The following is an 18,327-nucleotide window of genomic DNA, read 5'->3' on the forward strand; positions in this document are numbered from 1 at the left end:
CAAATTTGTATTTTTCTTAGCTAAATATTATCATAGTTTAATATTCCACGGGCACACAACAACTGGTGCCAGGTCAGTAGCCCAAAAGTGTTTTTTGAAGAAGCAGGAATCCTGAGAAGTCATTTAGCTTTTGATTGAAGATTTCCAATATTGGGGAACTCAATTGCTCCTACTCCCCATGCAGGTTAATTCCATTTTCCATAGCTTTAAGTTGTTAGGAAGTTGTTTTTTTTTAATTTTCATTTTTTCTGATAACTAGTTGAAATTCATCTTCCTCAACTTCTACTCATTGTTCCTGGCTGTGCCCTCCCATGCAAAACAAAGCTAATCCCTCGTTCATGTGATAGTTATTCAAACACTTGATGGTAATACTTATAGCCTCAGAAACCTTTTCTTTTTTAAGCTAAACTTTCCTACTTCCTCCAACAGATTTGTTATATTGGTTGCCCAGCTGTTTATTAATATTCTCACTAAAATGTGATACCTAGAACCCAAACCAATACTTTAGACTGATTAGAGCAGATTATATCAACACTATCATCTTCTATGACAATTACCTTCTTATTCTGACATTCCTTGCTTTGGTACTTTAAAACATCTGTGATTTTTCTCTTTTTTTTAAAATACAATTTTATTGATGTCTTCTATTTTTTACATCTTATCTTAATTATTCCAATATCCCTCCTCCTTCCCATTCCAGAAAGTCATCTCATATAAAAAATTTTAAGGTAAAATAAGAAATCTATACAACTGTTTAATACATTGAAGAAGTTCAAAACCACGTGTATTGTATAATACTTGTGGACTTTCTACTGTCTTTGAAATGGCAGGTTATGGATATCTTCTCATATCTCTTCAGCTGTATCTTTAGAAATTTGTTAATTCACTTTAATTCACTTTTTATTTTATTATGTGCCTTTCCATTTACATTATTGTAGTTATGGAATATGTTGTTTCATGGCTCTGCTTACTTCACTCTGCATCAGTTCATAAAGATTTCTCCATGCTTCTCTGCATTCATTAAACATTTTTATTATAGAACAATACTATTCAATTACATTTTAATTCCACAATTTATTTAGCTATTCCACAATTTATGAGCATCTTCTTTGTATGAAACACTTCACTATCACAAAAGGTACTGCTATAAATATTTTGAGTTAGCTGAGAATGCTCTTCTTATTAATGGCTTCCATGGAATATAAACCCACTAATGGAGTCTCTGATTCCCAGGAATAGATTCATAATTCCAAATTGCTTTCAAAAATATTTCTATATTTCACCTTCAGCAGCAGTGTATTATCTCACAACCCCTACAACATTGGTTTTTGCTATTTTTCATCTTTGTCCATTTGAAATGTGTGAGGAAAAATTTCAGAGTAGTTATGATTTATATTTCTCTTATTAATTATATGAAGCTTTCTTTCTTATGGTTGTTAAGACTTTGCAATTTTCCCTTGAGATTTGTTCATATTCTTTGACTACTGAAATAACTATTAACTCTGTGTGTGTGTGTGTGTGTGTGTGTGTGTGTGTGTGTGTGTGTGTGTGTTTATATCTTGTATGCCAAACTCTTATGGGAGAAATTTGATACATAAATTTTTCTCCCATTTGACCATATCTTTCTTTTCCTGAAATATTAATGTTGTCTATACAAAAGGCTTTTCTGTTTCATATAATTAGCTACCTATTTTATCTTTTGCAATTACCTCTCTCTCTCTCAATATACCTTCTGCCCATGGATGTGAGGTATATTATATTTTTCTCTTCTAAAATTTTAAAAGCATAATGTTGTTGTTCAGTCATATCTCACTTTTTATTAACCTATTTGAAGCTTTCTTGGCAAAGATACTGGAATAGTTTGCCATTTTCTTCTCCAGCTCATTTTACAGATGAAGAAACTGAGGCAATATGATTAATTCACTTGTCCAGGGTCACACAGCTAGTAAATGTCTGAGGCCAGATTTGAACTCTAGAAGATGGATCTTTCTGATTTCAATCCCAGTCCTCTATCTACTGAACCATCTAGCTGCCCTCTACCATACTCTTTAATATTAAGGTCTTGATTCTATTTATAAGGCTTTAGAATTGGAAAATCCAATAGAATTGGAATAAGGTTATGTCGTCAAACGCAAAAAGAAATGAATGCCAGTAAACTTTGCATAAGCATCCTTGATGGTTATATATTGACTTAGAGAAACTCATATCAACATTATGTTGTATTTTTTTTTAATTTTGTAAATGTTTCCCAATTACACTTAAATCCAGTTCAGACTGCAGTTGTTAACACATCTCATGGGAGATGTTGGTCTAAGCCAGTCTGTTTTAAAAATCTCCAAGAAGTATTTATCAAATAAATAGCTTTTATTCTAGGTGATTTCCTGTCCACTTCATCAAACACTGGTTAATTGAGTTCCATTGTTTCTGATTCTCTCTTCTCTACTAGTTCCTTTAATCTATCTCTAGTTTTTACTCTATTAAATAATTTTGATTACTGCTGTTTTATGTTATTCATTGAGGTCGGAAAGTGTTATTCCTCCTTCACTTCTACTTCTTTTCATCATTTCCCTTGCTCTTCTAGATCTCTCATTTTTCCAAATGAATTTATTATTTTATCAAGTTATTGTTTTGGTAATTTTGTTGATATATCACTAAAAATACAAGTCAATTTTGGTAGTATTGTCATTTATTTTTGCACAATCCAGCCATGAACAGTTGGGTGGTGCATTAGATAGAATTCTAAACCTAGTCAGAAGGGCCTGAGTACAAATCTAACCTCTGATACTTACTAGTTATATACTAGGCAAATCACTTAATCCGGTTTGCCTCAGATTCTTCATCAGTAAAATGAGTTAGAGAAGGAAATGGTAAACATTCTAGTATCTTTGCAAAAGAAAACCCTAAAATGGGATCATGAAGAGTCAAACAAGACTGAAAGCCATGAGCACCAAATATTTCACCAAAATATTCATCTAAATTTATCGAAAAAATAGCATATCTTCATTGTATGTGATGTTTGCTTTTGCTTTTAGATATTTTATGAAATTAAAAGAACTCTCCATATCTATTTTTGTAGAACTTTTATAATAAAAAGTGCTATATTTTTGTCTAAGGATTTTTCTATATCAATAGAGGTAATCATGTGGTTTTAGACATTTTATTGTTTAATGTGATTAATTATGATCATTGTTTTCCTAATGTTGAAATATTTATGTATCTATAGTATAAATTCCTCTTTGTCATAATAAATGATTCCTTGAATAAATCACTGTCATATTTAAGAAGATTTTGTTTAAAATTTTTGAGTTAGTATACATTAATGATATTGAACTATGGTTTTCTTTCTATGTTTTATCTTTTAGGATTATACTTGTCTCATAAAAGAATTCGATTAGATTATTTTCTTAGTTTTTTAAAATAAAAATTGATGAAATGTGGGTACTAATTATTCTTTAAAAGTTTGATAGAATTCTTCTGTGAACTTATCAGGAACAGTAATATTTTTCCCCTTTTGCAGCTAGATCCATTTCTTTTTTGAGATTTGGTTATTTAAGATCTCTATGTGGTCTTCTGATAATTTGTGTATTTCATATGTTTGAAGATATTCTTTTTCTTTTGTGTTCTCTATTTTGCCTGTATTTAATGCCATATGATATGCTGATTACTTTTATTACCCTTTTTCATTTTGTTTTGATTTTATCATGATATTTATTGATTTAATTTTTGTCCTCTACTTTTTAATCCCATTACCTAAAAGTTTATAAATTTTAGTAGTTTTTTCAAATAATCACCTTTTAGATTTATCATTTCTTTTAGTTTTTGCTGTTTTCAATTTATCTATTTGTCCACTAATTTTTTTTAGGTATATACTTTTTATTATTTTTAGAAAAGGACTATTCCTATACTTTCCAGGGTTTTCAATAGGAATGGATGCTATATTTTGTCAAAAGCTTTTTCAGCATCTATTGAGATAATCATGTGATTTTTGTTTGTTAGATTGTTGATATGGTCAATTTTCCTAACGTTTTCCTAACGTTGAACCAACCTTGCATTCCTGGTATAAGTCCCACCTAATCATGGTGCATGATCCTCTTGATCACTTGCTGGAGTCTCTTTGCTAATATTCTATTTAAAATTTTTGCATTTATGTTCATTAGGGAGATAGGTCTGTAGTTTTCTTTCTCTGTTTTTGATCTACCTGGCTTTGGAATCAGTACCATATTTGTGTCATAAAAAGAATTTGGTAGGACTCCTTCTTTGCTTATTATATCAAATAATTTGTATAGTATTGGGATTAGTTGCTCTTTGAATGTCTGATAGAATTCACTTGTGAATCCATCAGGCCCTGGCAATTTTTTCTTACAGAGTTCTTTGATGGCGTGTTCAATTTCTTTTTCTGCTATGGGATTATTTAGGTATTCTATTTCTTCTGCTGTTAATCTAGGCAATTTGTATTTTTGTAAATATTCATCCATATCTCCTAGATTGCTATATTTATTGCTATATAATTGGGCAAAATATTTTTTAATGATAGCCTTAATTTCCCCTTCATTAGAGGTGAGGTCTCCCTTTTCATCTTTGATACTGTCAATTTGGTTTTCTTCTTTCCTTTTTTTATTAGATTGACCAATACTTTGTTTATTTTATCTGTTTTTTTCAAAATACCAGCTTCTAGTCTTATTTATTAATTCAAAAGTTCTTTTACTTTGATTTTATTAATTTCTCCCTTGATTTTTAGTATTTCTAATTTAGTTTTCATTTGGGGATTTTTAATTTGCTCGCTTTCTAATTTTTTAAGTTGCATGCCCAATTCATTAATCTCTGGCCTCCCTAATTTGTTAATATATTCACTCAAGGATATAAATTTCCCCTGAGTACTGCCTTGGCTGCATCCCACAGAGTTTGGTATGAGTGGCAATTATGATTTCTGACAAAGGCAAAGTAAAAATAGATATGATTAAAAAAGACAGGGAAGGTCATTACAACCTGATTAAAGGCAGTACAGACAATGAGGAAATAAAATTGCTCAATATGTATGCACCAAATGGCATAGTAACCAGATTCATAAAGGAGAAACTAGCAGAGCTCAAGAAGGAAATAGACAGTAAAACCATAATAGTGGGAGATCTAAATATCCCTCTTTCAGATCTAGATAAATCAAACCAAAAAATAAATAAGAAAGAGGTAAGAGAGATGAATGAAGTACTAGAAAAATTAGATTTAATAGATATGTGGAGAAAAATAAATAGGAACAAAAAGGAATACACCTTCTTTTCAGCTGCACATGGTATATTCACAAAGATTGACATATAATAGGGCATAGAAAAATTGAAAACAAATGCAAAAGAGCAGATATAATAAATGTAACCTTCTCAGACCATAATGCAATCAAAATAATAATTAGTAAGGGCACCTGGACAGGCAAATCAAAAACTAATTGGAAATTAAATAATATGATTCTCCAAAATCAGCTAGTCAAAGAAGAAATCACAGAAACAATCAACAATTTCATTGAAGAGAATGACAATGATGAGACATTGTCCACTAATTTTTAACATCCCTTTTGTACTTGTTTTCATTTTGTTTATTTGATAACTTTCCAATTTAAAAAAATGAATATTCAGTTATTTATCCTCTCATTTTCTATTTCTTAATGTATGTTTTTAAGGATATGTTATTTCTCCTCAGGACTGCTTTAGTTGTATCCCAGAACTTTTGTTGTGTTGTTTCATCATTATCAATTTCTGTCACATAATTGTTAACTATTTTTCTAATACATTCTTTGACCCAATCATTATTTCAAATGTCAATGTAAAGTTTCCATTTGGGCCTCTGTCTTTTGCTTATGGTCCCTTCATCAATGACTTTATTGTGTTATGATCTATAAAAAGAAAGTATAAATTATTTCTGCCTTTTTATGTTTGTGACATATTATAGTCATTTTTTTCAAAATCTCTGTTTTTATAGTAAGAATTATGTACTTTTTTCAGTACTATTTAGAAGATGCCCAAAGTCTTTTGACTAATTTCAGATCTGTGTTTTCCCATTTTGTTCATTTTTCTATTAGATTTGTCCAAAACTGTGAGATAGAGATGATGAAATCTCATGCCACTATTATGTTATTATCTATTTATTCTTATGGTTTAATGAGGGTTTCCTTTATGAATTTGGTTGTTAAGGCATTCAGCGTTACTGATATTAGTTTGTGGTCTGTAGTTCCTTTCATCATAATTTAGTTTTCTTGTTTGTTTCTTTTTGATCTGTCAGATAGCATTATTTCTACTCTTCTTTTATGGTTTCACTTGATACACAATATTTTTTCCCATTCCCTCCATCTAATTTTGTATAAAGAGTGTCAAGAGTAGATATTAGGGATACTTCGTAAGACTCTTTTACAGTGAAGATACTATATAGATTGTTTCCATATCTCTTCAGACTATATAATGAAAAGGAGCAACATAGAAATAACATTTATTATAATAACTACTGTAATTCTTTAAGAGAGAACAATAAAAGGAACATTCACTTTGGAATTGGAGAATCTATCTTTAAACATCATTTTGTTTGTTTATTGCATATTTAATGAAAACATTCTGGGTCCACTGTCTTAGAGGCAGGGAAGCTATATTATTCAGTATTCTAAGAGTATACATGAAAGTTTTGGAACATGAGATAATGTGCTGACACTCATTTATACTGGATTAGTATAGCTGGTTTGTTAAATTTTCCACATGAACATTTATACTTTTGAAAATGCTCCTAATCAGATTTATTGTTTCTTGATTGTTTAGATCTAAGAAAGTGATGTAGAAAATTTTAGCAGTAAAGATTAAACATAAAAGTATATCACAGACCTTCAGAGAGCTGGTAATTAAACATTTGCCAGCATACATCTGCTTTGGAATGACTTTTCTCTAATTCTGTTGGCTTGAGTCCCCACAGGTTGTGTTTCTCCCATCATTGGCCAACAATGAAGAGTGCCTAGATTTCATTCAACCACTTAACATCAATTATCTTTCATAAAGGGATATTTACTTTGAAGATGCAACAGTAATAGAAGACAAATCTAGCCTCAGATACTGCCTAGCTGTGTGATCCTGGGCATAGCCCTTATTGCTCTTTTACCTTAGAACTAATATGCAGTATTGATTCTAAGATATGAGGTAAGGGAGGAAATCATAATAGAGAACAAGCATTTCCTCTTACTACCTTGGGGAATTCTCTCTCTGCCATTTCAATATTTGTAGAGTGGGCTTGGAATTAGCACTCTTTCTGCATAACATTAGTTCTGCAAGTTCACATCCAGATATGATGTGACTAACAGAGGAATCTTTGCCTCATCTACCACTGGACTGATTCCCACAGGTCAGACCTTGTTCCTTGAGCCATCAATTCTGTATTTACTAAAAAAATCTGGGATGAAATCATCTCTTTGATACCAGATGCCTGGGTATGTTTTTCTATTGATCTTTTGAAATTCATGATATTACAACCTCCAGTTCTTCTAATTAAGGTGAATATACAAATATATAAGCAAATAACTAATGCCCCCTTTCACAGAGTCACATGTTGGTCTCCCATGACAGGGGATATGTTACCTCTTCATGCAACCTATTCCTCTTTTGTGCATCCCTCAATATTAGGGTATGGATTTTCCTTCTAGCAAGCCCAAATCTGCCTTTCTTTAACTTCCTTCTGCTGTTCTTAGTTCCTAGGAAGATATCTAATCCCTTCTTCACATGGCAGACCTTAAAATATTTGAAGAACACTAATCATTTTTCCCTTAAACTTTTTTCTTCTTTAGGTTTCTTCTATAGGATTAACATCTTCACATTATCATATGACAAGTTCTCCAGGTCTATTACTATCCTTGTAGTATTTCACTGGAAATGTTCTATTTTTTTCATCTTCTTCACTGAAATACAGTGTCCAGAATTGAATGCAATATGTAGTATGATTAGTGCAGAGCACATAAATTCCTTTGTTCTGGACACTATGTTTCTTACCACAGCCAAAGCCTGATTTATCTTTTTTTGATTTCCATGACATAAGTTGACACATCAGAAGGCTGTAATAACTCCAAATCTTCAGATCTTTTTCATGAAAATGTTTTCTAGACAAGTCTCCAATTCTAGTCATAGGGAATCAACTCATTCTTTTATCTTTGTTGAATTTTTATTCAAATATGGAAAATAGAAAAAAAATGTTGAAATGAATCAAGTTGCCAAGTAAGTGTGAGATTAAAAGAGCACCTAGATGTCTTAAATGATTTTAAGTTATCAGGCCTAGATAATATATGCCAAAGAACTGAGAGAACATGGGAGTGTGATTGCTGAACTTCTGTCAGTGATATTTGAAAGATTATAGAGAATAGGAATAGTTGTAAAGGAATTGTGATAGATAAGGGGGAAAGTAGATTCTATTAAAATCATTTTAATTAATCACTTTTTAAAACCTCCATCCCTTTCTCCAATATCCAAATAGGTATATTCTTCAAAACAGGGACTAGGAAATTTTGCTTTGATTCAGTGGAGGAAAAAACAACAACAGCTTTGGAATTTCTTTTGAAGGTGTAGCTTTTATAGTATAGGTTCATAAAGAAAAGAGGATGAGCTATTCTTATTTACTTTTTGATGAATATATTTGATTAGGAGAATTCCAAAGCTATTGTGTACTTGCATTTTAGCAACGTGTTTTTATTAATTTTAATGATATCTTTGGGAATAAGATGGAAAGATTTAGACCTGATAATAGTACTTTTAGGATGGTCCAGAAGTAGTTAAAGGAATAGACCCAAAAAGTGGTGATAATGAACTTCTTTTATCCAGGTGATCATATTTTTTCTGGTTTCAGAGAAAAGGAATTTTTCCACCACCTTAGGGCAAAGAGCTAAACAACTAATTGAAAATTTTGGAAAAGAACTTACTAGAAAAAGAATATACAGATAATTGAATCCATTAAATCATATATTGACTCCCGGTCTCAATGTTCTCTGTTTTGGGTTTCTCTGCAGACTCATCCAACCAGAAAAAAAGTCCATTCTATATTGGGCAGCTATTGGAGTTGATTACTATTCACTGTTTTTGTTTCCCACTTCTATTATCATCTCAATAGAGAAATAAATATTCTTAAGGGCTTTCATTTAGGATTGGTTGGTCTCCAAAGGGCCCATTTCAAGGTCTGTGATAAGGTAGTCTACCCCCAGATTTGATCAATATGCAGCATAATCAGTGACTGCTAAGCCAATGAAGGAAGATAAGTTCCTCTTTTTTGAGAATGGCCATATGGCAATAAAGAAGAATCAACATGTTTTGCTATTTCTAATTAGTAGGATATAAGTTCAATCTGAGACAGAGTAGCAATGTATTTTATGCCATCCATCATACTAAACAAGAATTCACTGACTGCTTCTTGGCCAAGATATTGGTGTGAATAAATCTGTTCCCTGCCTGAGTACGTGACATCTCTTCCTTTATGTCCTTAGAGTTTTCAAAAGTTAAGGATTAACTGCATAAGTATAAATTAACTAGAAAGTAGCAAAAAAGGTGTTTTTTTTTGCTTTTTTTTTTGAGGGGGAAGGTTAGAGTTCAATAGACTCTAGGAGTTTGGTGTGGTAGCAAGAAAAGCTAACAATATCTTAGGCAGTCATAGGGATAGAGATGGAACCTGTGATTTCATTAGCTTAGGGAATTTGCAGAAAATGAAGTTCCCTTTGCCAAAGCAGATTGGTACCTTCTCTGCAATTTACAACCTTAAATGATTGTCTATATTACTACACAGAATAATGAAATGACTTACACAAGATCATACAGCCAGAATGTATAAAGGTCAGACTTGAATCCATATCTTCTTGGCTCTAAGGATGGATGTCTTCTTATTATTTCACATCACTCATTTTAATTCACTTTGACAAATATTAATAGAAGCCAGGGTCCAGAATCAATGGAACAATTGTCCCACTTTGATGTTCCAATCTGCCCTAGTCAGACCCATTTGAATATTGTGTACTAGATACCACTTCTTGGGAGAGATGTGGACAAACTGAAGTGCAAAGAGAGAAGGGTGACTAGCATAGTAAGGGTGCTAGAATTCAAGCTAACATTTAAGTGTTCACTGAAGCAACTGTAGAGATTTCACCTAAGAAAGAGAACTTTAGGCAGATGACTTCTTTATCCTTCCCTATCTGCATTGACTTGCCAACCAGAACCCCCATATCCTCCATGTCTCAGTAACTCTGTGAATACCTGTGACTCTGGTTTCTTCATGTAATTGAGATAATTTTTAAAAAGGCTTCCCTAACCAGATGGATCAAAATCAGATAAATATGAATTCTCTATTTGAGAGGGATCTGGTATTAGTAAATATTAAATGCCCCCAAATATCTAGAACTTATATAGCACTTTAACGTTTTCAGAGTGCTTTATGGGTACTATATTTTTAATAAGTACTTACAAAATAAGGGTTTAATAAATGATTTTCCATTCATTTGTGTATTGTTGGTACCCGGTATCTTTGACTGGCATATTAGAAGAGAATAGGCAGATTTTTTCATATGTAATGCCCTATAGGACACTAGTAAGGCAGTTAGAGGGTGCAGGGAATAGAGTGCTGGACCTGAAATCAAATTCATCTGAGTTCAGACCCTACCTCAACCACTTAGCTGTGTGATGCTCGGGGTTGTTTGTCTCAGATTCTTCATCTTTTAAATGGGGATAATAATGCCTACTTTGCAAGGTTATTGTGAGGATGAAATGAGATGATTTATGTAAAGGGCTTGGCAAACCTTAAAGTTCTATATCAATATTAACTATAATGATTATTATGTTTTACCATTATACAATTGCCTGAAAGATATAGACATATACATATAGAGAAAACATAGAGAAAGAGATAGAGAACTTCTAATTTAATTCTTAAATTCTTGGCTCAATTCATCTGCCATGTCTGTTCTGTTATGTGAATTAATATAAAATATATATGTAAACAGGTAGAATATAATATATTATATATTCTACATATATGTACATATACTATGTGTGTATTGCATACAAGTATACTTATGCAAAGTTATGAAGTCAAACCCCTGAGTATCATAGTATGTTTAAGACATTCTTTATTCACATCCAATTTTTTAAAAAGAATATTTGGATAGGTAGGCTGAACTGCTTCCAAATTCTCTGAGTGGTTATGGATCAATCAAGCAAACACTTACTAAATGCTTACTGTGTACAATTGTTCAGTCATTTTTCAGTCATGTCCAACTCTTTGTGACTCCATGTGGGGTTTTCTTGGCAAAGATACTGAAGAAGTTTGCCATTTCCTTTTCACTTTACAAATGAGGAAACCGAGGCCAGCAGGGTTAAATGGCTTGCCCAGTGTCACACAGATAGTAAGCATGTGAGGCTGGATTTGAATTCAGAAAGATGAGTCTTCCTGACTGCAGGCCTGGTAATCTTTCCACTTAACTCTCTAGCTGCCTTTATTGTATGCTTGGTACCTTTTTTAAGGTGATGAGAATACAAGTACAAAAATGGACTAGTTCCTGCCCTTTTGGAGATTACATTCTATTGGAGGAGTCTACATGTCAATATTAATGCACACAGAAAATAAGGAAAAAATTATTATAGGGGAAACTCCACTGGCTCTGTATCTCCCTTAATCAGCCCTGTATTGTTCCAGCATTTGAAACTAGGGGCAGAAACCATCTGTAAACAGGAACATTTAGATGATCATCTTTAGAGAATCCTCCTTTTATTTAAACTGCATAGAACCTCTTCTATCAAAGTGGCAAGCAGTGTAGGTGCTCATATGACCCCTAATGGTTCACTTAATTTACACAGTAAGAGGACATGAACATAGAAGTCATCTCTGCCATTACCAATTTACATACAAGGAAACTTGTATGATAGTGATATCTCTGCGTGGAGGAGGCTCCTTATTGGAAGGCAGCCTTTAAGTTGTCATCTTTCTCTGTTGAATAATATGCTTTTGTTAACCCTCAGTGTATTGTATGAGGCAATAGAAATGGCATTTAAGAAAACAAATATGAGAACAATGAATTAGCCAAAATATACATAGAGTATGTCTGTGCTTGACACACCATAGTGTTGAGGGATTGATCCTTCAGATTTTTGAAGAAGAGGATGCTTGGGAAAAAATATAGATGTTATTCATGAAAAAGGCAATCAAAGAGTTAGAGAAAATTACAAAATGTAAAATAAATGATTTTGATTATATCAAACTAAAAGGCTTTTGTGCAAACAAAAACAACGTAGCCGAAATCAGAAGGGAAACAACAAATTGGAAAAAAATATAACAAAAAACTCTGACAGGGGTCTAATTACTGAAATATACAAGGAGTTAAACCAATTGTATAAAAAATCAAGCCATTACCCAATTGATAAATGGGCAAGAGACATGAATAGGCAATTTTCAGATAAAGAAATCAAAACTATCAATAAGTACATGAGAAAGTGTTCTAAATCTCTAATAATTAGAGAAATGCAAATCAAAACAACTCTGAGGTATCACTTCACACCTAGCAGATTGGCTAAAATGAAAGAAGGAGAGAGTAATGAATACTGGAGGGGATATGGCAAAACTGGGACATTAGTGCAAATTGCTGGTGGAGTTGTGAACTGATCCAACCATTCTGGCTGGCAATTTGGAACTATGCTCAAAGGGTTATAAAAGAATGCCTGCCCTTTGATCCAGCCATACCATTTTGGGTTTGTACCCCAAATAGATCATAGATAAACAGACTTGTACAAAAATATTTATAGCCGCACTTTTTGTGGTGGCAAAAAACTGGAAAAGGAGAGTATGTCCTTCAATTGAGGAATGGCTGAACAAATTGTGGTATATGCTGGTGATGGAATACTATTGTGCTAAAAGGAATAATAAACTGGAGGAATTCCATGTGAACTTGAAAGACTTCCAGGAATTGATGCAGAGCGAAAGGAGCAGAGCTAGAAGAATGCTGTACACAGAGACTGATATACTATGGTAGAATCGAATGCAATGGACCTCTGTACTAGCAGCAATGCAATGACACAAGACAGCTCTGAGGAACTTATGGTAAAGAATGCTACCCACATTCAGAGGAAGGACTGCAGGAGAGGAAACATGTAAGAAAAACAACTGCTTGAACGCATGGGTTGAGGCAGACATGATTAGGGATATAGACTCGAAACTACCACACCAATGCAACTATCAACAATTTGGAAATAGGTCTTGATCAATGACACATGTTAAAATCAGTGGAAATACGCATCAGCCATGGGGGGGGGGGGTCGGGGGGCAAATGGGAAAGTAAGAGCATGCATTATGTAACCATGTTAACTTTTCTAAAAAATAAATATTAATAAATGTTTTAAAAAAGAAAAAGGCAATCAAGCAAACATCAATAACTACCAACTCATGTGCATACTTTCCCGTCTCTGCAAAATTTTAATGAGAATAAATTATGTCTATATCAAGGGAATCCTTGATCAAAGTATGAGAGTGGCAAGTCAGATTTTCCCCAAATGATTTTCTCTAGGACACCACATTATTGTTAATATATAATTGACTGAAAGGTACAGAAAATTCAAGATCTTGCTGTCCTTAATGCTGTTTGACTCAATTAGTTGATAAGCATTTATTAAGTGCCTACTGTATCCAGGCATGCTAAAAGCTGAGGATACAAAGAAAACCAAGATAGTTCTTGCTCTGAAGGACCTCACAGTGTAATGGGGGGAAACAGGCAAACAATGGTACAGACAAGATATATACATAATAAATTGAAGATGATCACTGAAGGGAAGGCATTACCATTAAGGTGGATCAGGAAAGATTTCTTATAGAAGAGGAGATTTTTAGCTGGGACTTGAAGGAAAATAAAGAGGCCAAGAGTTAGAGATGAGGTGGAAGAGAATTCTAGGCATGAGGAAAAGCCAGCAAAAATGGCCAGACTTGGGAGATGGAGTGTCTTGTGTAAAGAGTGGCAAGGAGTCCAATATCAATGGATTGTATAGATTATGGGAGTGAGAAATAAGATCTTAAAACAAACAAATGAAAACAAAAAAAGCTTTTATTTGGTAGAGTAAAAAGTTTTTTAAAAACAGTTTTTGAATGTAGCTATAATATTTTCGTCATGTTCTATAGTAGAGGTTTTTAACCTTGTGTGTGTGTGTGTGTGTGTGTGTGTGTGTGTGTGTGTGTGTGTGTGTGTGTGTGTGATCAACTCCTTTGACAGTGTGGTGAGGCCTGTGGACTCCTCCAAATAATGCTTTCAAATGTACAAACTAAAACATACAATATTACAAAGGAAAACAATTATGTTGAAATACAGTCTTCAAAATATTTTTTAGAAATGTTCAGAGGTTCCATTAAGAACTCCTGTACTAGAGCACAATTATCCCTAGAAATGAGTTTTCTAAGAATGGAACTGGGGTTGAAGACCAATATTTAGTCCTTGTATTCTAGTCAGGACTGGTTTCTTATTATAGCTCCTCTGTGCACTGTCCAAGCAACATACACACATAACTGAAGAATGTGAGAGTTGGACGGGATATGAGCATGCCAAAGGTTCTCTGGATGCCAGCAGTCTCCATTTGGGCACAGGAAAACAGTGCCTGTGGACACATCTTATTGTTTTATATTGGAATGGCACAGACCCCTGTGTAGGGAAACCACAGCATTTGTGCAGCTGACTAAAAATGTGAGTTAGTCCCCATGTTACAAAGGAGTATTAGGACAAGCTTTTGATGCAAATAATCATAGGCATGTTAGGAAGTCACCCTCTGGGTAGTTGTAGTGAAGTGTAGAGAATGGTGCAAAGAGCTAGTGTTTGGATTGAGTAAGTGTGTGGAAAGAAGGAGGAATTAAGCAGTGATGGCATTTGTGCAGAATTAGAAAGTTTATTAGGTTCATGCTGAGTGTTTAGTTTTGTAAGTTAGCGTGAGAGAATGATTGGGTATATGTTTATTTGGGGGGATAATTGCATACAATTGGAGGGCCTATTTTAGGACCTTTAACTCTGAGTGTTAAAGCTGATTGGAGGTGATTCAGGGTTCATGGTATATTAGTACTGAGTTGTGGATGCTTGGGAAGAATAAGTTCTGGGGTGAGTTAATGGTCCAGGGTCCTCTAGTCTATGTAGCCATATACAGAGGTTGCACAGAAGTAGATCCCAGTGATGATCCCTACTAACATCTATATTTTGAAAGTGTTGATGACAAAACCTTGGCAGATAGCAAGATATTTGACTGTAAACATTCTGAAAAACATTTATCGATTCTGTATGGGAAAAGAGAGCACTTGGATCAGGAGGAGGAACTGAGATGAGACAGAAGGAACAAAATAGAGCAGGAACTTTGAAAGAGTGTTGGAGGGTACCTATTTCAGATAGCATAGAAAAAGCTGGTTTTATTTTTGCTGAAAAATGAAAAGAAAAATAAATTAGGATAAACTAAAAGATAACACTTAAAAGATAATATCATATTCTTGCTTTGTCAATCAAAATTGAATCAGCAAGCATGCATGTTGAATATCTACATTGCAAGATAACATAAATGGCTTTGGGGGGCACAGAAGTGTAAAAACTAATCACTATCCCCTAAGAACTCATATTCTACTTGAGGAAATAAGGCATGAACACCTAAAAATTTAAAAAACTATAGAGTTCTCATTAATTTTTAGGTTTTGAAATATACAGATTAAATAAAATGACTATGAAAAACATAGACATTCTCAAAATTTTTCATATAGAAATTTACATACAACACTTCCTGGCTCTTCTTATTTTCTGAATTTCATAACTGCCATTTTATCCTAGAACTTGCCTTGAGTTCCTGTGACCTCACACGAAACATTTAATTATTCTTGCTGCCCTCTTATTCAAGAATATTGCTAAGTTCCCTTCTTCCACAGGTGGTTTTTTCCAGGAGCCTCCTTTGGCCGTCCCCAAGCTGTCCAACCTTTATTCCCTTACTGGCTCTGCTCTTGACTTTCTGGACTTCAAACCCCATTGCTTTTATTCTCTTCCTTCCCCTTTCCCTCCTCCATTTCCTCTTCTCCCTTCCTTCCTCCTCTTATTCCTCCTCCTTTTCATTCTCTTTCTATTCCTCTCTTTTTAGCAGGATTTAGTGTATTGTTTTCCTTCATTAGAATAGAAAATTTTTGAGAACAGGTACGGTCTTTTTGCTTGTATTTGTATCCCCAGTGCTTAGCACAGTGCTTGGCACATTGTAAGCACTTTAAATGCTTGTTGTCTTGCCTCCAGAATGTTAAGCTTTCATCTACGTGGAGGACACATTTAATGAAACTCTCACATAACTGATGACCATAAGCAATGAGTTGAAAATATTTAATAAAATTAGCTTGATAATTGAGAAAAAAGCTTAATTAGACTTGATACTAAACACAGTTTTGCCTATTATGATTATTTTTATGCAATAACCTGCATTTGAGAGAAAGAAAAAAAAATAACTGCTAGTTCTAAACACTTTAATTGCCCTTCCAGGGTTATGATGCTATTTAACATTTCTATAGCCTTTTATATTTTCAGATGCTTCCAAATAATTAGTTAGTCATTTCTCATCAGCCTTGTGAGTTGCAGTACCCACATATTTATGTTCTTGCTAATGATGCTTTCATGTGCATTCCAATTATGGCAGATTGTCATGCCTGTGCACTTGGAAAAGGTGCCTAGGGCTTACCTGTTGATTTGATCGTTGAAACAACATTAGTATGAGTTGATACATGAGGCTATACAACATAAAATGAGCTTTTATTCAATTGCATTAATTCTTATCTGAAACTTGTTCAACTGCACTCACCTGTCATCACTGTATAATTTGATGACAAAAACAATGTGATTAATATGTTCTGTCACAGGGGCTTGGTTCCAGAAGTCACAATTTTCTCATCTTAATACAGATCCTAATATTTATGCTCTATTTGGGGTTCATTGGCTCTATTATGAAGAGAAGATTGTGCCTACAAAATAAGTTATTGTCTTTATAAGGGAGGGATAGGGTAGAGAGGAGATAAAAATTAGAATGGACTACCCAGTTTCTTTAACCTTGAGTTAGAATCATTTACAAGGTTTAACATAGACTTTAATAAGAAAATTCTGGTCCTGGAAAAAATGGTGAAATATATAAAATTAATCTTCATGGTCTTTACCATCCTCTTTTTCATATTTATTCCTTCTAGGTTCTCCTCCCTTTTTCCAAAATGCCTATTTCTTTCCAACAACAGTGTCTAATATGACCCTTTCCCATAATCTTTATTTTTTTCTACATCAAAGTTTATAGAATCATAAGATCATAGACCTGGAGCTGGAAGAGACCTCCAAGGTCATGAAGTTTAAACTCCTTGTTTTATAGATGAAAAAACTGAGACCCAGGGAGGTTAATCAATCAATCAATCAATCAAAAATTTTCAAATGTTTATATTATGTGCCTACTCATTGTACTTCAGTGCTATACTAAATGTCTTGACTGAGGTCACAGAGGTTGTAGATGAGATGGAATTTGAACTTATTTTCTAGAACTAAGCCCTTCAGGGTGATACTGCCTTCTTCTAGGTGACAGTACCAATAGCTCAATACTAATTTGATACAAATGGAGTTTCTTTCCCAGGTAATATTACCTTCACTCAGGCAACAAACATGTTTCTTCATAATACCATTAAGGGAGTGCAGGATATTAGACCTTTCTGAGGACCTTAAAAATTTCCCAGGCCATTGCCAGAATAGGATTTCCTTGCACATTGGAAGTACTTAATAAATGTTTGCTGATCAAATAATTATTTAATGAGTATGAGTCATCTCTTAGACGTCCTCTCTTTCAGGTAGCATGTTGCTGTTGTTTGGTTGTTTTAGTCACATCCAACTCTTTGTGACCCCTCGTAGGATTTTCTTGGTAAAGATTTCAGGACAATTTGCCATTTCCTTCTCCAGGTTATTGTATAGATGCAGAAACTGAGACAAACAGAGCTAAGGGACTTCCCCAAGGTCACACTGCTAGTTAAGTGTCTGAAGCAAAATTTGAACTCAAGAAGGTGAGGCTTCCTGACTCTAGACCAAGTGCTCTGTTCACTGTATCACCTTGTGCATGCATATTGTAAGGATATTACCAGTTTCCATTTGCTTGAGAAAGGGAATGAGTTTAATATTATCTCTAGTCAAATAATATTTCATGATGACCAGTATAAAATGGCTGTATTGATAATGGCCAATGAAAATTTTTGTGAGCCCTTAACTAAAGCCCTATGCTTTTGTCTCAATATAGAGCAGAGGTATATTTAGGTCTTTAAGAGCTATGACATTAAAGGGTAGAA

The sequence above is a fragment of the Gracilinanus agilis genome, chromosome 3, assembly GCF_016433145.1.
Source record: "Gracilinanus agilis isolate LMUSP501 chromosome 3, AgileGrace, whole genome shotgun sequence".
NCBI lineage: Eukaryota > Metazoa > Chordata > Mammalia > Didelphimorphia > Didelphidae > Gracilinanus > Gracilinanus agilis.